The 25,356-nt window shown below is 46.5% G+C and overlaps 1 long non-coding RNA gene across 1 annotated transcript in view; it reads right to left on the bottom strand.

The window, feature by feature from the left end:
* The window catches only part of LOC133666994 (uncharacterized), a 76,956-nt gene that overhangs the window by 23,167 nt on the left and 28,433 nt on the right, over window positions 1-25,356 (bottom strand). The window contains exon 3 of the long non-coding RNA XR_009832008.1: window positions 15,677-16,001. This is a non-coding gene — a long non-coding RNA (uncharacterized LOC133666994). The remainder of the gene's footprint in view (window positions 1-15,676; window positions 16,002-25,356) is intronic.

Raw genomic sequence — 25,356 nt, 5'->3', positions numbered from 1 at the left:
GCAAAGTGTACGGAGAAGGTACAAGTAACAGTACGCAAGTGTCAAAACTGGTTTTTAAAATTTCGTTCCGACAATTTCGTTCCAGTTGAAACTAACGAAGGTCGAATTTATCGAATTCGACTGTTTATAATCGCGTATTGGATCGATCGAGGAGAACGAAATTTGTCACTATCTGTTACTAGTCATATTTAAGGAAGGTATCGTGCGTTTCTTTCAAATACGATTCTGTTCGAGTATTTCGTAAGAAACGACTTCCTCTCAGTTTCTCGAAACTCGACTTTTTCTCGAAGAAACGAGAGAAAGGGGCGAAATTTCGAGAGAAATGTCAAAGAGTTAAGTTTAACTCTGAACCGGTCGTCGACGGTAGAATAAACCGCCGCTCTCGGCGTTCGATTTTTCGGCCCGAGAGTCGCGATAAGTCTCGCGCTAATTGCGATAAAGGAGGGAACGCGACGAGGAAGGATCGACGATATTTATTATCTGGCCACGCTTCGACAATGATTGCCTCGACTTCCGTCCACGTTCTATCTACCTCTCGCTTCTATTATTGTCACGTATATGTATATATATATATATATGCTATTCGATAATCTAAGTTTGCGCACGCGGTAAAGATAACGAATCGAAATAGTAGAATCTTGAAATAGTTTGAGGATATTTTATCGGTCTCGCCGGACGGAGGAGAAGAAATAAAAGATATGGAGGGAAAGGCAAGTTTCCGTTGTTCCCAACGGGGGAACGTTTGAATTTGCTTGGACTTTATCCTTATCCCAAACTTTCGAAAAAGTTTCTCGGGTAGAGGGGAGGGAAAAGAGAGAAAAAGAGAGCGAGATCCAACGACCTGCGACAGGCGCCGAGCCAGAGTTCAACGATTCGACCAATCGTTCCTCGACTTTGTATCCGCGCGAAAGAGGGAATCTAAAATGGAGAGAGAAGGAGAGAGGGAGGGTTGGGGGAGAGAGAGAGAGCGCTCGATATTTTGGGGTCGGCCGTGGCTAAAAATTTCGCCCCGGTCCGCTCGCCGCGGTTCATCGAGGGTCATTCCTGAGTCATAGACCGGACGAGCAGGGGGCCAACGAGCTCTCTGCACCCGAGGAAACGCGCCGAGGTTTCCTCCCCCTCCTCCTCCTCTCCCCCGCCTTCCAGAAATTTCCATGACGAATTCGAAACTCTCCGCTTCGCCGTCCATCGATGCCGATCTCACGGTCGTAATTTCAGGGAGAGAATTGCGTTCGAAAATACATTTTTTTTCTCGAAAAGGAGAATTTCCAATTATCGAGATTCGACAACTGCGGGGAAAGTTTGACTCGTTCCTCCGCTCGACAAAGAGCGCGTCGAATAATCGTTCTATTTCGAGGCCCCGGCTTCCCTCGAAGGAAAAACGCGAGTCGGTGACCCCCCGGTCGGTCACATCGCCGCAACGTGAGCCCCGTCCAGCGAAAAAGTATCCCATAAGATTTCGAGAGAGCGGATCCTCTCTTTCCTGGGAGGAGAAGGGAACGAATAATCACCCTAACGAGGAATCGGCGACCGTAACGAGAGGAGGGAGCATTCCTTTCCTCCCCGATGCGCGTAACCTTCAGCCGCGTATTTTTTTCGAGGGCATCGAGGAGGGGAGGCAAAGAAGGTTACGCGTTGCGCCTCGGCCCCCTTTTCAACCAGCCTTGTTTCCTCCTTTTTCTCTCTTCCTTTCCGCAAACGATACGATTTGAATCAATTTTCCGACTCGTGGCGACGAAGAGGGGCCAGGTAAAGCGTGCGGGTTCGTTTGGCCCGAAAGGGAAAGTAGGGGGAAAATGTGGAGATTTGGGGGCAGAGGGAGGAGAAATGGGTCAAGGATCGAAGCTTCGTTTCGCGGGAAAAGAGGAACGGGGGGAGGAGAGGGAGAGAATGGATGCAGGAAGGTGGGTTGGGGCGGGCGAGGATGGGGAGGGGTGCGGAGGCGGCGGCGGCGCGACGGCAACCGCCGCTCTGCCTTGAACCTCGCACGGTGCATTGGCCGTCGCTCAAGGGCGTCCGCCGCCCGCCCCACCACTCGCGCCGGCGTCCACAACCTCGCGATCGCTGCACCAGTAGTCGCCGCCACCGCCGCCGCCTTCGTTTCTGCTTTCTTTTCGAAACGAAGAGGGGAGGGGATGCGCAGCGCCAACAGGGTGGAGGAGCGCATTCCTCGCAAGGGATAGGGAAATGTGTCTCGAGTTTTCGGAGATTATTCCTCTTGGCATTCTGCGTGTATACATGCGTATCGTCGAGTAACTATTGCGTAAGAATCAACGGTTGTTTTCGACCCTCCGACGAGCCTCGGATAACAGCGCGGTTACGCTCTGGTAACGATTCGAGGAGCGAGAGAAGGGGGTTTTGTAGCGAAAATAAATGCTGTAAGTGTAAACGAGAATATCTAGAGACGTGCACAAACATGTGTATGAAATATCGTAGAGAAATTAAAGCGAGAACAAAAAACTACCAACTACAGAGACTTCTCGTAAGAGTTATATATGTGTATATATATATATATATATATGTATGTATGTAATGACTGGTGGTCCGACGAAGGACGAGATAAGGAGAAGCGTGGTCGACTGTGGGGCGTTTGGCCGGAACGGCATAAATAAACGGGACGCGTGAGGAGAGGACGACACCCGATATTACAGGTTTGCGTGAAATCGGGTGATTCACTGGGTGCCGGTTACGTGGCCGCGCGCGTGTCTCTCGTAGCTTCCCATCACAGCTGGCGACGAGTGACACGAATGCCTAGAAACTGGTTACATCATTGCGGTATATCCTCGATGCTTGCCTAGCTAGTCGCCAGAGATTCACGTGCCTACCATTATGCTCGCAGCGCGGCTTTCACGAGCGCGGCCCGTCGTACGTCATTTATTCGAATATAAACTTTATCCCCTCGCCTGAACGAGTAAAATATTCCCAATATAATACATGTATATATCCACTAAAAATTTAGCCCCTTCGGACGATAAATAACTCGAGTTCAACTTTGTTTCGCGAATTCGATCTGATCTTCGTATTTCGAAGCTCGCGACGATTTCCCATTCTACCGCATTCCGGCCGGAATGGAAATGGCTCGTGGTGGTACGAAAGGGCCGCTCGGAGGAGCGCTCGTTCTCGAGGGAGGTCCCTATGACACAAGAAGCTAGCAGCGCAACTAGTTGCATAATCGGTTGCATTCCCGGTACTCGGTAGGATAGGTTGGACAAGCGAAACGACTAGCGAAGGCGACCAAGGGAAACGAAGGGAGCGCGAGTTGGAGGGGGGAGCGAGGGCAGAGGCGGACGCGACACGTAGGCGCTTAGGGCGCGTTCGCACATGCGAACGAGCGATTCGAGCGCGAGCGTAGGACCTGGAGGGGAGAGAGGCGCGCGGGCGGCGGGCGCGCGGAAGGGGGCGGGCGACCGTGTTTCGGAGGGGACGAGGAGAAGAAGAAGAAGAAAGAGGAGGAGGAGAAGAAGGTTGAGGTTATAATACCATTGGAGCAGTGGCCGCATGACCTTGCGTATGCGTCTAGGTCGACGAGCCACGGTCATTAGGCGTCGCCCCTCGATTCTTCTTCGAGGAATTTCGTCGCCGCCGATCCTTCTTCTTCGCGTGCACTCGTCGCGCATTGCGTAACACTTTTACTTTTCTCGATCGTTGGACGGCCAATCTCGAGGGAAATTTTTATTACACAAATAAATAATTTCTGTTCTAAAAGAATTTCGTCCATCATCGACTACCATGATCTCTCGAACGACTCGTGTCTGTGAAAAAGATATCGTTTATCAAATTTTATCAAATTGCGAGTAAGATCGATCATCGTCGAAGAGGGGGTCATACAAATTTTATATTCGATCGACACAGCTCTTCTCTCCTCTTCTTTCCTTCCTTCAGTCGTCTTCCACTCTCTGAATATTCAAAGATCGTGCGTTTTATTCAAATCCCCCCTCCCCCGAGTTACGCAATTCCCTTAATCTCGTGACTCGCCTCCCCCTCCCCCTTTCAATTCTCGATTCTGAAAAGTAGGTAGATGGGCGAGGAGCGGCCCCGTATCCTCTGATATAAGCTAGTTGCATAATAATCGCGTTCTCGGTACGGTGGAGTGCACGTAGGTGGTTGGTAGCAGCGTTTGGATCGGTGACCGGATGGCCTTGTGAATATGCGCCAGGGGCGAGCCGATGCGAGGGGCCGATATTTCTGGACCGCGAGCGGCTCGAGGAGGCTTTCCAGTTAGGCCCGCGGAGAGGAGAGAGAATTATCGTCTATGCCGGGGGGGCAGGGGCGGGAGGGGAGGGGACGGCCTTGGGAACGGTGCACCGGCCGGTGATCCGTGCGAGCAACCGATGACTCGGGGGTTGTCACGTTTCGCATCTCTTTCTCCCTCCTCAATGGAGTATAGACTCGATCATATATCTCTCTCTCTCTCTCTCGTCGGTTCCTGCCCCTCGCCTGCCCCTTCCTCATCGAATTCAGATTCGAGTGTGAATAAAACTGGCACGTTTTGGTTTTTCTATAATTCTTAACGATGATGAATATCCTCAAAATTTTGTCCTTTTATATATATGTACATTTATACAGACAAGCACGATTACTTTCAAACGTGCTTCTCGAAACTAATCTCGTCGTTACATTTTTATCCTGCTCGTAACGGAGGAGAGGAGATTAAAAATCGCGAAAGAGTCGAGAAATGTCGTAAACGCGTTGCTCACGAGTTGCATTGCATCGCGCTTAAGAGGGATCCTTTAACGGAAAGCGTAAGCTAGAACGTGGCGGCTAGAAGCGTGTGGCGTCATACTAGAGTAAACTCGGTTGCATAATCGGGTGGTGCATAAGCGTACGTGCGTGCGTGCGTGCGTGCGTGCGTGCACGTCGGGAGAAGGGTCGGGAGGCGAGAAGGCTAAACAGGAAGGCCAATAAAAAAGATTGGTGCGCGGCGTAAAAAAAGAAAAGAAAGAAAAGGGAAGGAAAAGAAAAGGAGAGAGAGAGAGAGAGAGAGAAAAAAAGGTTGATGGCTGCGCTCGGGCGAGAGCAGAGGAGAGGAGAGCGCAGAATGCCGTTTCTGTTGACGAAGAAGAAGGGGACAAGGAGAGGAAGGCGAGCGACGAGGTTAGTACCACTGCACTGGAGCGGTGGCCGGTTGACCTTGTATTCGCGAGGACTGGAATAAGTCTGGACCGATGCGCTCTCTCGCCTCCTTTTCATCCTCCTCTTTGGTCCTTTGCTCTCCACGACGATGCTCTTGCGACGATGGTGGTGGTAGTTTTGTAGTAGTGGTTGTAGTAGTCGTTGGCTGAACAACATCGTCGCCGACCGACGTGTGGCCTCCCTTCTCTCTCTTTCTCTCTCTCTCTCTCTTCCCCTCGTTTCTCTCGAAGGTCCGACACGGGGCATGAACCGGGCGGCCATATTTATAAATACGCTGATCCGCGCGTCTCTCTGTTCAGAGCGTCCTCGTCCGATTTAGGAGTAAGAGAGACGTTACACGGTACGTGGCCGGCCGCGTGTCCTAGGGGGTTGGGGGAGGGGGGTTGTCCGAGAGAAACCGAAAGGCGCGAGAGTCGAACGACCGCGAGGTTATGGGCCTGGTTCAAAGCTCGGCGAGAAGGACGGCTCGCGTGGTAAATCCACCCGACCAACCTTTCCAACTCGCTCGTCCGCCCGGCGCACGAAAAAAATTGACAAGAGGAATGCCTCCGCCGCGCGCCACTGATTTAAATATTTCGATCCCAACCGGCCGCTTCGTCTCGTTTCGAGGGTCGAAACGCCTCCTCCCACATGCCCTGATAAAAAGAATACGAGAGGGTGGTTCTCTCTTTTCCATTCCGATATATCCGCCGATTGGTTGCGTGCGTTCTTCTATTCTTTTCGTTTCGTTTCGTTTCGACTTCGACAAAGAAGGCGCGTCGCGCAATTTATCGTGACTCAATATGTATATATATATATATATATATATATATTTTTTTTTCCTTTGAAAAATAGCATGGAACATAGATAACCGATTATTACCGAGAAACGATTGCTGTATATCGGAAACGAGGATGTTTTGAAATTGTTATCGTTGCCGATTATTCATTTTGTATTAATTGAGCGTCGCGGATGCCGTAAGCCCTCGACGGTTCTCGCTGCTAAAATTACGCGTGGCCTCGTGGGCCCCGCCACCTAGGGGGAGAAAGAAGAACGAAGGATAAAGGGAGAGGAGAAAAAGAAAGGGGGAGGAGGGGAGGAATATGTTGCACGAGAGAAGGAGACAGGTTCATCGTCCGAGATGAAAAACGCGCGTAAACACGCGTGTATTCGAGATACGATGTTTGCACGCCGCTTATTTAACGCTGATTAGCGGCAACAGTTCGACGGGATCGCGAAACGCGCGTACGTTCTTTTATCCGGCTACCGCCGGAGAATTTTCGACCCGTGTCGTAAACGTAACGACGATAAAAATATAGGAGCGCGCATGCGCGAGTGTGCGCGGGACAAGGACGCCGTGCATCGGCCACGGTAAATATTTTTCATCAGCGAGCGATTGGAAATGGAACGCGTTTATCCTTCTCTCAACGTAAGAATTTTCTCTTCGAGCAGGAATTCCCGTTCTTCCTTGATTCGGAAAAAGAAAAAAAAGAAAGAGCTTGATTTAAGGAGATGCATCGAAAGCTAGATAGATCTCTATTCGAGGCCGTCCAGGGTTTCGGTGATCTCACTTTCGGGGAATGCCGTCCGGACGTTTCGCGCCCAAGTGCATCGTTCGTTGTCGCGACAAACGCTATCGACCTCTCGTATCTCGTGCAAAACAAACCGGGAATGACGAGAGAGAGAGAGAGAGAGAGAGAGAAGGAAGGGGGAAAAAAGTAAGTTTCGAGATTTAGAAAGAAAATTTCTGCCTGGATTGCGAGGGAAAGTTTAACACATCCGTCATACACACGTGGAAGTTCACGGATGACAGTAGATAGAGCGAACGAGAAAGCGAGTGGATCGAGATCGATTCGAATGCGGTGACGCACGATCGTGACGCTGCTCGAGTCAAATATTTGTACAAGGCGGATGATGTAAGGCGAGCGGTTTCCATATTTAGTTCGAGCATATTTAATTGCTTACGGATGATCGATCACTCTTTGCGTTCGTTTTCAATCTTGTGATTCAACAAAATCACGAATTCCACGGCGACCATTTATCCAAAAATTCGTGGATCGATAAGATTCCAACCGGGTGGAAACGAGCGTGTGCAACCGAGCGTGCTTCCACTTTTCGCTATCGTCGCGATAAAACGGCGCGGCCAGACGGGTTACGCAATCGCGTTTCACGATCGATCGCGTTGCTTCTTCCTTTTCTCATCAATCGAGCCAATCGATCTTCGTCCCCGTCCCCGAAAGATCGACTCTTCTATCTTCGAATCCCGTGGAAGCGTTCTAAACTCGAACGATCCAGAAGGAGGATTCGCATGGTAACCGGTCGAGGGCGCGTAAGGGCGTCGAAAAGTTTGCGAGGAGGGACGGAGAACGCGCATCCCGTATAACCGAGAAAGAAAGAGAGAGAGGGTCGGGCGGCGCTGCCCACGCCTGCTCGATAAACGGGGAGCACGGTGGGCCGTGGGAGGAGAGAGACGCGAGAGAAGGAAGAAAGGAAAGAAGGAAAGAAAGAAAGAAAGGGCAGTGGCGGTGGCTGATTCGACGAGGACGGGAGTCGAAACCGTGGGCGGGGAGGGGGCGGCGGTGGAGGAAGGGAAGATGGACGGGGAAGGGTAGGGTGTCGCGCGATAGAGCAAGGTGCAATGCTCGAGCGGCGGTGCACAAACAGCGTCGGGCGTCGCAGTCCGCACCAGCCAAGGTCACCCGGGTAATGTCCCGATGCCCCCTATGCAGGACAAATTCAGCCACTCGACCGAAAGCGGCGGCGAGGCGGGCCGAGCAGGGGCGGAGGGAGCCGAGCGCGCGCCGCGGAGCGGCCGCCGAGGGAAGCATCGGGATAGCGGGGAGGAGGGAGAGGAAGTCGAGGTTAGGCTGGGCCACGGCGACGCCGCATCACCCTCGAGTTCACAGAAACGGCCGTGTTATGCAACGTCCCGTCGGGAATAATGACGAGAGAGGGAGAGAGAGAGAGAGAGTGGAAGGTGTGCGAGCGAGCGTTTCTTCGTGACTCTAAGTACTCTATCTCCATCTCTCTTCTGCACCGGTCCCTTCCAACGATCGAAAAAGATGGAGAATTTCACGCGTTTCGCGATAACGTTATTCCTTTTCTTTCTCTCTCGGTGCCTCGTCCTCGAAGCGACGTTAGAGAAAGAGGGGGGAGGATGGTCAATTTGTTGGAGGGAATTTAGAACGAGTGTGTGCGTGCGCGGGCACGCGAAAGAAGCTGGGAAAGAATGCCGGCCGCTCACCACGACGACCTTGAACGTGTTTGCCCAAAAGAAGCCAGTTATGCAAGATCGCGCCACGGATGACTCCTTTGTGCGATCGTTCTAGGAAAGTATCGTGGTCACGATTTAATAAAGCGTTGGAACGGGACGAGAGATTATTAGGAATTCGACCGTCTACGGTTGTTACGCTCGAATGAGTCATCGTCACGGGGTTACGGTTTGTTGGACTAGGTCTAGATTTCGAGCGTGCGTTTCAAGGTCCGTCTCGTGGGTCTGGGTCTGGGTCTCGGTCTACGCGTCAGGAGATTCGGGATCGACCTCTCGATTCTTTTTTTCCGCCAAGTTCCGCGCACTGAGCGAAGAGAGAGAGAGGGCGGATGTTTTTCGCGCGCTATCGCCGACCGCTCGTTTCGTGGAACATTTCGTTCACCGCGCATCCGCCCGCTGACGAAACCGGATGACGCTGAAACTCAACCGTGTCTCCAATGAAACGGCGGCCGACAGGAATAATAAAAGTTATCTTATTCCTCTCGTGCCATTTGACTGTAACTGTCCATCGATTCTCGAGACGTGCTACTTTGCGCCACTAGAAAATTCGCGATCGAGACACGGGCTTATGAGAATCGATTTTTTTGATACGATTCATTTTCGATACGAAATAATTCGAGTGTCGAAATAAGAGGCAAAATCGTCGACGCCTACTTCGTTTTCCTCCGAGTGGAAGGTGCGAAATCGAGAGGGCGTTCTCGTCTCTTTGTTTTTCGACGGAAAACGACGAAGCGTTGGCACGCGGCCAATCTTTTCGCGATATCATCGCCCTCGCTCGCCAAATTTCTCCCGACAAAGCGAGGCGTAGTTTCCACGCTGCCTTGCCAACCTGTTCCATCCAACGTTGATCGGACGATAACCACGAATCGCTTCGTGAAAAACGTTAGCCGAACGTAATGGGATATCGTAATGGAAACTTTCTCCGTTAAAATCAACGATTTCTTCGATCCCCTTTCCTGAATCCCCAACGAGCGATCTAAGTTTGAATATTTATGATATAATTACGTAAACGGATAACATGCGATATAATAATTCGGGACGGAAATGTGTTACGTTGGAAGAGGTGAATAAAGGAACGAAGAGAAGGAATGAAACGATCGTTCGTAATCGACTCTCGCGTCCGATTTAGAGAAGAAGTCACGAGGGACCCACGGCTCGTTAAAGTAGTAAACAACGAACGCGACTGCGCTCCTCGCGTGTGTAATTAGCGCGTCGTGTAACAGTATATACGCGCTGTGTGTATGGAGGAATCAACCTTTACGTAAGTGGCAAATTATGAATTATACATTCGAAATGAAAATTACATACGCGTCTCTCTCTCTCGCGACTCCTCTCCACTCGCTCCTCCCGATCTGATTATTTATCGACGCGAATAACTGCCGCGTGGAATAATAGCGAAACGATATCTATTTATAAGCCGTGGCATTTTGTCGAACGCGATCGCGAATACGCGAGTAGTAGCGATACGTTATAAATATCTTGGGAGAAAGGTGGCGGCGCGTTTGGGGAAAGGCAATAATATATATCCCGCGTCGAAAATAGAAGCTCCTCCGATGATAAATAAACGAAGCCGTTCTCTCTCTCTCTCTCTCGCTCGCTATTAAAAGAAATGGCGAAGAAATATCGTTCTTTTTTTTTTTAATTCGATTCGATCCCGTAAGTTGAATGAACAAGAAATTCCTCCGAATGAAACTCGAGGGTAAACAAGATTTAATATCAATTTTCGAGATTTGGCAGGGGAATCGTTTTGTTTCGAAAAATAACCAGGGAAATTACGCCTCGTTCTCGAGCCACGCGTCCACTTTTCGGCCAAAAAGCAAGACGCTTCGTTTGCATATGCGACGTATCTTTTTTTTTTTTTTTTCCTCTCTTCTCGAAACCGTGGTTGCGTCAATGCAACGCGCGTTTTTTCACGACTACGAGGAGCTGGCTCATCAGAAATTTTCGTAAAGTTTCACGAGTAATCGTATTATCTCGGCTGTCCATAGCCGTCGCGAGAAAATTAACGCGGTATTATTAGAAGTTTAAACGTTTCTCCTTTTTTTTTAGCGATGAATCACGACGCGTAAAATAGATCCGTCGATGTGCAATTAAATTCACGATCGCATTTTAAAACTCGTGCGTCCCTGCAACCCCCTTTATTAACGATTAACGATTCCGACAACCAAGTCGTTGGCGAAAAGCAGAATTACATTTTCGTTTTATACGTCGCGATGATCGATCCTCGCGATGCAACATTTTTAGCGTACAATTGCATCGCTACTATTCATGAGTCATCCTCCCGATGCGATTGCACATTGTTGCCAATATTTATATCAAACTTATCTCCGCGCAGATGAGTCAATACGATATTTTCCCTCTCTCTCCTTTTCCCTTTTTTTCTCCGCGACAGTATTACAATCGGCATTATATTAATTCGTGAATCAGCCTCGAGCGCGATTTTTACCGCGAGATCCCCGCGATTAGAATTACGCTCGTCGATATTATTAATATCTCCGATGAAAATTATATTATCGTTGCGTGAGTCAATCCGTCCCTTGTCATTTGTTGTCCTGTTGTATACAGTAATTCCGACGATGTTGACAGTGGCTTGTTTGCACGCCATACGAGACGTAACTAGCCAATGTTGATTCAACACGATATTTCGTGTTATCGTTGTAATAGTATTATGCGTGAATCAAAAGCTGACGCAATCGACAATTATTATGATTAACCAAGTTTACCGTCCGCGAAATCTAATTGCCAATCGATGTAACAATAATCCCCCGCCGGGCAAATTTGAGCCGAGGAAAATTTCGAATCGAGTCCGATTTTAAAGTACGAGGAGAAATACGAAGAAACGCATCCCCTCTCTCTCAGCGCGCACGAAGAGGTGGGTGAACGCGGGCGGCTCGAATCGATTCTAAACCCTCGCGCGGATTTATTCTCGTTGACGCACGAATAATATTGCGCTGCACAACAGAGTTTATGAGCCGTGTTCCTTGAGTTATTTCCGTCCCGGCAATCCGACGATGCGTTCCTAAACGTGCAACGACCCCATTCGAACGTTCATATCGACAGACATTCCGCCGCGATGTCAGTCGATTAAAACCGAGCCGAGCGTTGCGTAACCGTCCGTCAACCGTCCCTCGTCGAGAAACGTACTCGAAGAAGGGATGAAAAGAGATCGAGTCTCGAAAAGAATTACGATACGTGCTGCCCTTCTTTTTTCTCCGTCGCGGGGGGAGGGGCGGAGCACGAGGCTTGCGAGCCACTTGACGTGACCTTGCTTTGTCACTGACCTGTCCTAGGCGGTGGCTCGCGCGCATCCGTCAACTGCGGTGTGCACCTTCGGGCCACAGCCTTAGGCCTCGTGCATAACGTTGAACTTGACACCGTTCCCGAGAGACCGGTTCCGAACGAAATTTCGCGCGAACAGGTTTAAGGGTGAATACATGTCGCGGATAAATGGTTGGGTTGGGTTAAATTTTCAATATCCATCGGGAAACGCGATCCACTGTTCGGTGTGAACGCCGCCTAAGCCCGCCCGGTCGACGGTGCGGCGGCACCTTAAATTTTGGCAGTCAGAAATAGCGAGAAGAGCGGCGCCAAGCGCCGATTTTTCTCGAAATCCTTTCCGAAAGGTCCGATTTGTCAATACCTCTTCTGCAGAAATTTCATTTTTCATTTCCTATCTTCTTTTTCTCCCTTCCCTCCCCCCCTTTCCGCCAACCGCGCAAAATTCCAAGATTCTCGCACGTGGAACGTCGATATATCGCGCGATTGCAACCGTGTTGCAACCGCGGTGACCGCATAATCTCCAGATTTAGAATCGGTTCGTGGCGAGCGGGCATTTATAAACCGGCCTCCCTCCCGCCAAATATTTATTTCCTTTCCTCGAACATGGGATCCTTGTCCCCCCTCCAACGTGCTAACGTTCGAAATGCAACGCAACATCTTGTCCGGCACGACTCTTTCCGGTACGACGCGGAAAAGATTCCGATTCTGAAGGAGAGACTGGAGGAGAGGGACGTGGTCGGTGAAAGACGATGACGGTCGAAGAAACTTCTTCTAAGATGACGATGATGATGATAATAATAATAATAATAATAATAATAGAGGAGTGAAAGTATCCGTATAAAATTGCAGCTATCCGCTCCGGCATTGTTAAAACGGTCGTGTCGTTAATCCTGGGCGGGAAGAAAGTTTAAGAATAAGAGGGGAAGGGAGGGGGAATAATGTATTTGGAAGCAACCGATATATTCGCCGAGACTCGGTTACTTCACGTTGCGCATAACCTCTTTCTCTCTTTCTTCTCTCTGTTTCGAAGCTCGCGAGCCGTTGGATTTTTTTCAAAGTTACGAAAGAGCGACGATGAATTTCTTTCTTTCTTTCTTCTTCTTTTTTTTTATCGGAGCGACATCGATGTTTACGTCGAAGAAATGTTTTTCAAAGTCTCTCCCTCGAATTCGAGGAATCGAAGATAAACGGTGCATTAAAGCGCGTAATATATATATTCGATTCGCGTCAGATAACGCGAGAATATGATATTCGGGTGACAAAATTTTTCACCGGGAAATAAAAGGTTAGGTAAAAGTGTCGGGATTAATTATTTCCCTCCCGACGGAATTTTTGTTATTCATATGGTGGGGCACGTGCGTTTCGGAGAAACGATGGAAACAGCAGTTGCGAGCAGATGTAGAGATAAGATATTTCTCGGCGCAAAATTGAAACGACGGCTTTAACGAGGAAAGAAAGAGAGGGACGTATATTGACGGAGGTAAAGGTCGGCCGTTTCTTCCGTCCTCTGTTTCGCCAGCCGACTCGCAAAACACCATGAATCACGATATTATTTCTCAACCCCCTCTCCCTCTCCTTCGCGCCCGCTTTCCTTATCTTTCCATTCGAGATACAACAGCTGCGCGATGTTTAACAAACGATTCAGATATTAATCCCTCGCCGTTTCGTAATTGTACGTCGCGCGCGTAATTTCTCGCCTTCGAGACGAGACTTTGTTGCGCAACTTTCTCGAACGCCCTTTTCTTCGTATCCGCAAGCAACCATGATAATATTATCGACGAAATTTTTTTTATCTCGATACATTCGATCCGAATTCTAAATTTCTTCCGTCCAATTCACTCGAAATGCTACGCTTGTCCGCAAAGTAATTTCGTTTTTTCACACCAGTGTCGCTAGTCGCGAATGTTTACGCAGCCAACTTCGTTCCGAGCTGTGCTATTAAGAAAGCCTGTTTCGTTGTCGTGACAAAAATCGAGGATAAAATTTTCTTCCTTCTTTTTCATTTCTTTTCAAAATTCGAACTAGTGACTCGATTACTTTCAATCCTATCCCTTCTCGACTCGACTCAAACAAAATCTAAACTACTGAAGATTGGAGGTTAGTTTTTGCGTCGTCTCTGTATCTCTTCATTTTCGACCATGGGATTATTGCAAGAAAGATTATTCTCTCGTAATTTAAAGGAACTTTCAATATATATTATTCGCTTGTTCGTCAAAAATAGATCGTTTTAGAGATTCATAGATCGATCAGCTCCTCGTGAATTGAAATTTAAATAGCTGGAGTGTATCGAAGCATAAGCATAATAAATTGTCTTTCGATCGAACGAATCAACGATAATAATTACCGTCTTTTTAAATTTTCAATTAAAATTCAATCATGAGATTCATTTTTCTTCTTCTTTATTGTAACATAACGAAATTTTTTCCTTCAAAATTTCAAATCCAGAAATTTCTTCCGTGAGAGGAGAAGAAGGAGGTTTTTCCCTCCCCGTTTTTCCGCATTTTTCCGCGGATCAGAGGGAAAGTCGACTGGAGGAAAATTCTGGGCGCCATAAAAGTACAGTTTTAGCACTCACGTGGCCGAAACGGGCGGGACACTCACGTGGACTCGCCACGAGGCACAACGAAGGACAACGCGGATCAGCTTGGAAATAAACCTAACGCGATTGCCCAACTGCTCCTTTTGTCCCTTCGCGCGTCCAAGAATTACGCCGACGACCCGTTGACTCCACCGAATCGATTTCAGACCCATTTCTGCTTCATCGTGAAAGCAAATCGCGGAATTAAATAAATTTCATGCTTTTTAAAAAATAAAAAAAGAGGAGATCACCGAAGATTCGATTTTGAAATCGAACAAAATAATAATAATAAAATTCCAATTCTAATAGTTTTAGAAAAATAGAAAAAAAAATCGATTGCGAAGATCAGATCACGACTGATCAAAATGCTGGGACGTTCCCCTAAATTCTCGAGCTCGAAAACACAACAGAGTTGGAGAAAAAAATGCGCGCGAAACACGCGATATAGAATCGAGAGAGGTGGAGAAAGGCGTTTCGTTGCAGCGAGAGTTTCTCCGGGGTCATTGACAATCCGTGGATTCGAACGAGCGAAACAAGGAGGAGGAGGAGGAGGAGGAGGAGGAGGAGGAGGAGGAGGAGGAGGAGGAGGGGGAGGTTCCTCCGCCACGCACGCGGCGCACCGGACACGGAAACGCGCCGATCTCCCCGCTCGATTCACGAATCACTTGGGTTCGAAGGAAAGTGAAAGAATCGTGCATCGCAATAATCGATTATTATCCTTATCCAGGAGGAAAAAATTTCTCGCCAATTCTCATTCATGATTGTTACCACTCGGATTAATAATCGAGTAATTCGAACAACACTCGACTCGAAAATCTCCAATTCTAAACGTCGAATCGAAATTTCGCTCGAGAAAACGAGTTACTGAATGGGAAAATAAAGTGGAAAGAAAGTATCCACGATACTTGAAATAAATAAGTTATCTGCCTCAAACATCTCTCTTGCCAATTAATTAAATCAATGTATCATATTACATATATATAATACATATATATATATAATACATATAAATAAAATATATAATCAAGAATAGAAATTCCAGAGAATGTATTTGCACAAAACTGTTCGTGCATTGAAAAAACTGTTTGCACTGGAAGGGGGAGTTGGCATTGGCGTGAAAAGTAATGAGCGGTGTGGAACGGTTCACGTGATGCAACGTTACGAGGCGCGGACAAGAAAGTCGGAAGTGGTACGTTGACCTGGCGGAATTCGGCATTGGCAGTGCGGATCCGCGCGAGGCGGAACGCGCGAACAACGGCTCGAGTCGAGCTCGAGTGAGAGTTTCCTTCGATGCACCCAACCGGCTACTATTCCGCGGGGTGACCGACCTCCGACTCGAATCGAAACGAAAACGCTTAACCTCGATACGGAGGGCACAAGTTCGCCTGAATTCACCGATACTCGCGAAACTATCCCGATATCCCGAAATTATTTACCTTCCTCTTGCTTCTTCTTCTTTTACGGGAAATAGGATATTAATTCAGTCGCAGGTGGCTTTTTCCGTGACGAAATATTTAATCCAGAGTAAAATAAAGTTGGTTACGAACGGAGAAGAACGAGTTAATTAATTTACAAGAGTCAATTACAAGGAAAGAGAATTGGGCGAAAAACGTGCAATTTCTTCAATGGTTAACCTTGGTTGTACCAGTAGCTTTCACAAAATCAAATAAATCCATATATTTCGTATTTCCTTCCCAATCGAATAGCAACCACTTCCTTGATCCTTGCGCCAATGTCGTTCAACTTTGGATTTCATCCTTGCTGCAACCAATAAGAAGCGAATATATATATATCCTTCAAAATACATTGGATAACGAATATACGCGATGTAGGATAAGAGACAAAATTTCTGAATTAAAGAGGAAGCGAATAACGCTGTGTAACGCGTAAATAAACAAGGAATGAAACGAACACGAGGAAGATAAAATTGGAAAAATTTAAAAACGGTCGTAAAAAGCGAACGACGGGCGAGAGGAGGGCGCGTGGAAAGGAAGGGGCGTGCATCGGTGGCGTCGAAGCGAGGCGAAAGAAGAAACCATGACATTGGTCGTCACGCGATCCAGAAGAATCGCTCGTAGCGCGACGGTTTGTTAGTTAGTGACATAACGCGCTCGTCACGGATGAGCGCGCGCACCGGCCTCTCCCCGCCTGCCCCCACCCCCCTCCGCCGCCGGTGCAAATATTACGAGACCGATTCGGCGCTTGGGATCGCGATCGCCGCGCAACGAAACGTAAAGAAGGGGCTGACGGTGGCGGAGAAGAAACGGAGGAGAGGGGAAGGGAAAGATGGAGGGAGGCATCCACCTGGAGGGAAAAGGAACGAAGGGAGAAGAGACTACTCTCTCTCTGGCTGGTTGCGGCCAGTGTCAGTGGCCTTGCTTTCTGCGACCCACTTTCTCGACCGATCTATCGCGAAAACTGATCGATCTTCAGCCTCAACCTTTTTCCCTATTTCCACGGGTCGAAAGTGAATAGGACGAGCAGTTTCCGAGAGATTCATTTTTTTAAACGGACAAATCTATAAGTATGGTAAATATTTTTCGCTCGCTTGTCGACTCGTGGCTTCATTATTTCCCCCTTATCTCGCGTTAGAGGCTACCTACGCGTTTGTATCGCGATTCCCCGCGCGCGGGAATGGAAGAAAAATGGAAGAGGAGGAAAGAATGGTCGAGCATATTGACAAGCATTGGACACAAGCGGCGGGGGTTATTGACACTTGTCCGCAAGAAGGTCGACGGTGACGGCGGCCGAAGGTGACGCCGCGATCGTTAGAAAACGCGGCGATGCTAACTTTCCCATTAGCATTTCTATACTACTACAGCGCACACGTTGCATCCGATGTCGTAATCGCGCAAAGCTCGCGCCGCTATGTAATTGAGCATAATCGACGATCGAGAAAGCTTGGCGGAGCTAACCGAGTCCCTGTTATCCGGTAGAAATCCCCAATTTCTCTACTTTCTCCTCGTTACCGACTAGGCTACCCGATATAATTAATGAAACTCGCGCGCACGCGCGTGGAAATGGCTCATTCAAACGACTCTGACTGTTATCGAATCCTGCATTATTCTACATTCGAGCTATAAATTTAAATAATCCAAGTTCGAATAACACGAGTAATAACGTAATCTCTCTCTTTTTCTCTCCGGTGAAATTTCCTTTTAAAAACAACAGTGTTTTTCCCGTGACTTTCTTCCCATCTCCTTAATTCTAAAGCTAAAGTAAAGAAATAAAGATAACTGCTTCGTAACGAGTATTAATTCGTAACTAAAATTGATTCGATAAATCAATTAAAGCGAAAGGAAGACGAAATCCGGCTTGAGGAAACAAGAGCAAACACGAGGATACGAGTTGGGAACGTAAAATAACTTATGTACCGGGACGGAACTCGCCGCGTGTGTCGTCCGTGCCAAGAAAAGCACGGGTTTCTTCAGGAGTAGAGAAGAGCGGCCGTCCCGTCGCGTGCTAATAGTCCGCTCGGCGTGGAAACACGACCGAGCATGCGCGAGATCGGATATCGAGCCTCGATCGTCTTATCTCGCACGTGGCCGCGACACGTCTCCCCTCCCCCTCCGCGAAGGCGCGAGCGACCGAGGAATTCGCTGACACGCGCCAACGCGAGTGGCTCGATAAGGGTGGCACTCGATCCTCGAATCGATCGTGAATCATATTGTGTATCGAGCGAGCTTTTGCTTCAAGGATAAATAATCATAGGCAGATGTATTTATAACTCGTAAAATAAAATATCCGTTCTACTTTCCATGTTCTAAAAATAGAATTACGTTGGAATATATATATATATAACGACTATCTATTTCACGATACGGTATTCCGTACAATAGCGAGTGTAGCTTTAAGAATGAATAATCGTAATCAGATCATCGGATGTATTTATAACCCGTAGAATAAAACATCCTCGTCTTCCTAATATTCTAAAAGTAGAATTATTATTGCAACGCGTAATAAGTATCTTGTTTTACGATAGAAACGTATCTGTGTTCAAATCGCGTTCCTCTCTTCGTTCGACGCCGTGAAAGGAAGAAGCGGCGAAGTAGAAAATCTACGAATCCTTTACCGAATCGAACCGAGACGATTCGATTCAACCCTTCCAACTCTTGTTGGCGAGCAGAAGATGGACGGAGCTCCTTTCACCTCCCTCACGTTCCTTACGCATTCTTCGCGCATTCTGGATGCACGCGACGGCTCGAGAAAGTGGGTAGGCGTGCGGGGTAGTGGTCGATTAGCGTGCACAAGCGTGACTCGTTGGCGTGAGTCGCGCGCCATCTTGCACGGCTGATGGAACGTGTTACGTAAAGGAGGAAACGTGGATGTTGTGCGTGGAAGGCCAATGTCCTGACCACGCTCGTTAACGGCCGACGTCGAATGCAGCCTAGAGGAGATCCTTTTCTCTCGCGATCCTCGCGAAAAAGCGAGAGAGAGAGAGAGAGAGAGAAGAATTGAAACGACGGAGAGCGCTTTCGTCCATTTCCTGGCCTTTCTTTCTACTTTTATCGATCCCGCGAGGGAAAAAGGGAAAGCATCTTGTTTGGAAAGATCAGGGAAGGAAAGGATTGCTCTGAGAAAGAAAGAAAAAAAACGAAAGCCAACGTAATTTAACGTTCGGTTGGTGGAACAATAAGTGGAAATTAAAGGAAGCAGCGACTGCGTGGAAGGTGAGCGTAACGAAGACTCGTCCCATTCGAAAATCGATTTTCGCCTCGAATCGGAAGCCGGTAAGAAACGTGGCTGCGTTTAAGCAAATTTAAGCGCGATTAATTTCGAATGTGTAATTCTTTATCAGATGGCTGGAGTCCTTGAAAATAAAAACCCGTTGTATACATGTGCGACGCGTATCGCGAGCTCGCGGGAAGAATTTTTATTAATATACCGGGTGTAAAATATTTCAGGAAAAATAAGCGAGCAATAAGATAAGATTACGTTCATCGTATGCGTGGTTTTATTTATTGGAACGCTTATCGTTGAAGCGTTGTGTGATACGCGAACGTGCACCGATATATACGTACACATACGAATGTACACAAACAACGAGTATTCGAGAGAAGTAATTATACATCGATAACGATGCAAATGTAAACATTTGAAACATCCAGATAACCGCTTTTTTTTTTTTTGGAATACAAAATGACGGGAACATAAATCTCCGTGAACGAGGTCGAATAGAAAACGCATAGTTAAATTATACCGAACTTGGATAATTGTCCGGATTAATTCCACCGACCTTGAAACATATTCTCTCTCTCTCTCTTTCTTTTTCCTTATCAAGGTCAACGACCTCTTCCCACGCGCCTTAACATTAAAAACTCCAAACTTTCCTCGTTTCTCGTTTCCGAATTAACGCTTCTTACGCAATAAAAACAAGTGCAATTAAAAATTACCCGCTTCAAGAAAGAATAAGATAAATTCATAAAGAAATAAATCAAATCGTTTCAATTTTCTGAATCGTTATTATCCTTTTTCCCCTTCTCCCGCCTTTTTTTAAATTACTTTCAATTACTCTGCAGAAACAGAAGATCGAAGAATGGAAGGTTTTTAGAAATTTCGTTTTCAACCATGATCAACGAGGCACTTTCGCGCGGGGAGAGGCGCTAATCGGAGAGGGGAGGGGGAGGAGGAGGAGGAGGAGGCGAAACTTTCGAACGTTGGAAATTGCAGTCGCCGGCGGAAACTTTCTTTCACGGACGGAGAAAGAAAGCAACCGGCCGCATTTCATAACTGGTCAACGTTCCGTAACCGCGGAATAACCGACGCGCACGTTCGAGCGACGGCGACAACAACAATAACAACAACGGTCGTGTCCTCTCCGCGACGATCCGGCCGAAGGCGTAACAAGTGCCCGGTTATTCGTATACGATTCGTTCACCGCGGGACAACCTTGAAATTTATTTTCCTCTTCGAGTTTCGATGCTTTTTCCTGTAATATCATTTTATTAAGGAACAAAGGAACGAAGATCCGAGGAATAACAAATGAATAGATGACGAAATTTATACAAACTACGTTCTAAAATTACAGGCATATTAAACGACGTGTTAATTTTTGCTTATACACACCTAAAATGGAAATAGAGTAAATACAATGAAAAAAATTTTTTAAAAATATTACTTCAATAATATAATTTAAAATGTAGAAACTTAGTTTCGTTTTTACTGTTATTCTCTTTCAAAGTATATTTTTTTGAACTTTCCCTAATATGGATAAGCCTTCTATTTCTTCAAATTCCTCAAGAAAAAAGGTGAGCGAAATGTTACGAATACAATATCGATTCGTATGCTTTTATTAATTAAAATTGTCTCCAACTCGTTGGATTCGAATTTCTAATGAAAAAGGGAATGGAATGAGAACGACGATCGGGTAGAATTATTATCGAGCCGAAACCTTGGCCGAGGATCGATCGATCGATCGATCGATCGGGAAACGGAGGGGTCGTTAAACGGTGGTCAACCGTTTCGAAATCATCGGTGTCGTCGAGCTGACAGGAATTTCGCCGATTCAGGGTCCCCGTGTCGCAACCGCTCGTTGGGTTACAAACTGAACGGGGTCGACGACTTTCTCCGATTACCTGCGCGTCACACTGTCACTGAAACTCGCCAATTTGCAATTTCCAGCCCCCGTGGAGAGGCTAAAATGGCGGGGGAGAAGAGGGAAGATGTTTCGAATTTCGGTAATTTTAATCGCGTTACAGTATTCGAGATTGAATCATTTACGAAAAAGTTGGCAATCGTTCGGACGATTGATTAGATAACGGAGAGAGCTGTTTGGGTTTGCACATTTACCATTGGTTGGGATTGTTATTAAAATTAATTTAACCCTTTAATTTTGAAAATTTGACAAAGAGAATTTTCTCCTTTCCTTAAGTTGAAGTGGAAAGTAATTATTTATCCGAAAAGTATTTATCAAACGTGTTAATTATAATCGAATCTCTCTTTTATAGTAATACCTCTCTTCTCGGATAAAAGATCGTGAAGAAGGTGGTAAAAAATAGGAGTAGAATTTGCTGAGGGAGGATGGAAGATGAATTCCCATTCCATTTGCTCTAGAAACTGCAGCGAGGAGGAGGGGGAGGGGAGGGGAGGTGGCCCGGAAGGGTAAGAAAGCGGAACGGCAGAGTTACACGCAACCACTTGGTTGAAACTTGAACTGGTGGGGCTCGTGACACGATGCCTCGTGCGGACGCGTATGCTTCGCGGATCCGATTGTTCTCTGCTCCCGTAAACTGGCCCCAACTTATTCGAGAGACTTATAGCGAGTGTTTTCACAAAAAAAAAAAAGGGAAAAATTCTCGAACGAATTTTCAAAAATTAAAATTCTGAATCTGAAAGAGCGAAGGAAAGAAGGGGGAAGGAATGCGTGGAAAGTGGAGAAACTAGAAATCGAACGCTATTACTCAACATCGAAAAACGTAATATATATATATATATATGACGGAGTGGAGAGCGACTTTTCTCGGTCGTGACTGGGAAGAATTTCTCCCTCTCTCTCTCTCTCTGTTTGGGAACGGTGTTTTCGTACGCGGATCTTGGGAGAGCACGCGAACGGAAACGGGAACGAGGCTGTCTCTCCGCCATCTGTAAATGGCGAAGAATTGCAGTTTCTGGCCGGTTTGATAACGGGCCGGATAATTACGCGAGATACAACGGCCTCGCTTTCACGCCTCGCGTCCGTTCGATTGTAAAAGTGTCGTGGCCAATGAACCGTGGCGAAAACAGTGTCGCCCCCTATCGGCGACCACACGATGTTTTCAATTACCGCGATACTTTTCTCTCTCGCGCTCGGCCCTCGGTTGGGACAAGCGGTTCGAACGTTCAACTGGGCAAAATTCGTTTTCGAATCGCGCGAAGAATTGTTCGAGATTAAACGAAATATCGAGACGCGTTGAAATTTCAATTTTGCAATCTTCAATTTGATCATAAGCTTTGTTTAAGATTAAACTTAACGTTGAGCATTAGAAATTCAACGAGCGATGTCAACGATTCGTCAATGATATTTCGCATCGTTCCACGCAACGAGAAACTTTCTATCTTTTACCGCCATAATTTTGCAAAACTGTGTTGAATATTATATTTATGTATATATATTTTTTATATCGATTACTATACCGTATTTTCTTTCCTTATCCTATATACTAATTATAAACGCAATTTTTATTTACATTTAATTCTATTTCCAACGCGATCAATCTCGCAAATCTCGCGATCGAACGGCCAAATGTTGTTGACACGTGAAAGGAACGTGTTTAATTTCTTCGAATCGATCGCGTTAATTAACAAGAACAGTCGTAGGAGAGAGAAAGAGCGAGAGAGGCTAAACGCCAAGCGGAAACGAGTCGGCCGGCCATTCGATAATCGACTCGTCTCCGCTTCTCTCTCTCTCTCTCTCTCTCCCTCCCTCCCTCTCTCTCTCCCTTCATTCTCGCTCCGTCCTTTCACTCGAAAGCGTATCAAATGGAACGACACCGCGCCACGCCGTTTTTTTTTCTTTTTTTCGCCCGACATCGTTTCCACTTTCTTGAATCTCTACACCTCCTGTAACGTAACAATTACGATTCTTAAAAAATTATCTTATACTCGAAACAAGTTTATCCTCGCTTGGAATTATCGCTCGCAATTTCTACTTCCTCAACCACGAATTTTAACTTTAAGAGGAAAGAAAAGGAAATTGTTTAAAATGGATGGGTGAAAGACGAGATTGGCCAGGGTCCTTGAACGAGAACGACGATAGCCGACGTGTCTTTGCCCCGCGATGCTCGTTATCGTTCTTAACGGCGAGTGACTTTCTCTCTCTCTCTCGCTCTCTCGCTCGGCGTATTTTTCTCCTCCCGCCAGATCGCGCTCGATCCGTGGAATTTTTTTATTTTATTTTCGGCTCCATTGTCGAGGAAATTTCGAGGTTGCTCGCATCCCTCGAGGAAAGAGGAATAATTACTTGTCCCGGGCAGATGTTGAAAAATGCCAGCCACCGCCAGCCATTAGTTATTCCTATCCTGTCGACGTCGTCTCACCCCTGTTTCGCCCAGAGAAATTATGGGCCCGGCCTCGTTTCCGTCCATGGGATTTCCTTCTCGCCCTCCCTCTCTCTACTTCTCTCTCTCTCCTTTTCTGGCTCTCTCGTACGGATAAATATTTTTAAAAATACGAAAGTTGATGAGAGAAGTGGTGGAGGAAAAGAATTGTGATGCGATATTATTAATTGAAGGTGTAAGGGAAAGGATCGATTTTATTTCGAAGAGAAAGAAGTTTTTTTTCGGTTTAGAAGAAAGTGGCGAGAGCGAAAATCGAGGCTCGGTTATCGAGAGATAAGACTGTAAAGAGAGCGTACTCTAAGGTAAAACTTCTTCAAAGTTACTTTCCAATAGCAAACACAGTGCGCTGAGAGTGATCGTTGAAGAGTAACTTTCACTCTCGCGCCGCAATCCTCCTCTGTCGAGAAATACTCTCGAAAGCTTTACCCTGAAGAAACGTCGGTGATTAACGATCGTTCCAATGTCGAGAAATATTCTCAAAATTCTTCGAGCGGTAAACGACTTGCTCGAGTAATTCAAAAATCGATTTTAAATCGAAAGTTTTATCCTCAAAAACAATTAATGATCGCTCCAAAATATCTCAAAAAATATTCTCGAAAGTATTTAATGCGAAGTTGTTCGGAGTACATTTCACGAGAGTGATTTTCCCTCCGAAAAATCAATCAATATCCCAAAATAAAACTGGATAATTTTAGATCTCAACCTTCAGAAAAACAAATCGATAACGACCTCGAAATCGATCGAAAAATATTCTCAAAATATTATTTCGTGCGCGATTGTAACTCTCCCCTCTCAAAAATCAATCAAAATACATCCCAAAATAAAGCCAAGGAAAATTTAAATTTTCTGTCGAAAAAAAAAACACTCTCGAAAGCGCACTACTTTTCCTCTCGAAAAGTATCCGTTCTAAAATAAAGACTCGATAAATTTTCGATATATCCGATAATTTGCCTCTAATCGCGATTAAAAAAAAAAAAAATTTCTCAAAATTTCTCCAAACCAATCGCTCCTTTCGTTAAAGCGACGATCCTCTCGAGAGCGTTCCACCATCGGAACAGATTCACCCTTCTCGCTCTTGAAATCTCGTTTCGTCCAGCTGGATCCGAGAGCTCGATCGCTGAAGAGAGCTTGAGAGTTGAACGACCGCGAGTTGCATCAGCTGCTACACGAAGCCGTTTCCCCGCCTTCGCGTTTATCGTTACATCATCGCGTACGGACGTAACAATAATTCATTTTAGCCGCTCGATTCTTCTCCTTTTTTCTTCCTTTCTTTCTTTCCTTTTCTTTTTTCCCTTCTTCGAGCGAGAAGCGACGACGAAGGAGAAGAGGAGACGAGCCGCGATTGCCGCGAACCCGGGCCAATTTATCGGGATCCCCCTTATGGGAATAACGAGAGGGAGAGGAATAGCGCGTGTGTGTGAGAGAGAGAGAGAGAGGGGGAAAGACGACAACGACACGCGCGGAGAATTACCGCAACACGATTAGGAGGCAAAATTTACGGCCTCTCGTAAAACGGCGAATGAATGAATTACCGTGCCTCGTAAAAGTACGCTTCTTACGCTTCTTACGCCACGCTTAGCTTTCGTTCGATGAAAAGCTTCGTCGAGCTTTTTCCCTCTCGCCTATCCATATCGCTTATCCCTCAACGGTGGTTAAATAATTACGGTGGTTATTATTGTTGCACGTCGGTCGGAGAAACCGATGAACTGGTCGGTCGGTCGGTCGGTCGGTAAGATAATAATTCTAGGTAAATATCGATTTTTCTCTCTCTCCGTTCGGTCTTCTTTTTTTCGGCCGGGCGGGAAGAAGAGTGAGAAAGACGAAAGATACAACTTGGTTATTCAGTCTTATTATTTGTTTATTCTTATTTATTGTTATTTTTTGATAACATCCCGACCGTATGGTCATTCCGTCCAACCAAACAAGCTACTTATCGTTGAAATTATATCATATTTTTATCTTAAAGCTTTATTGTATTCCATTTACGGCGATTTGTTTTTTCTTTTTTTTTTTTTTTTTGCGGCTTCGCATTCGCGTCTGTTATTGTAATGTTATCTTGTTATTGTTGTTATTTTCTGCTC

This window comes from Apis cerana, linkage group LG11 (assembly GCF_029169275.1).
Source record: "Apis cerana isolate GH-2021 linkage group LG11, AcerK_1.0, whole genome shotgun sequence".
Classification (NCBI taxonomy): Eukaryota; Metazoa; Arthropoda; class Insecta; order Hymenoptera; family Apidae; genus Apis; species Apis cerana.
Note: the sequence above shows the minus strand (reverse complement) of the source record. Positions and strands in the feature narration are given on the sequence as shown.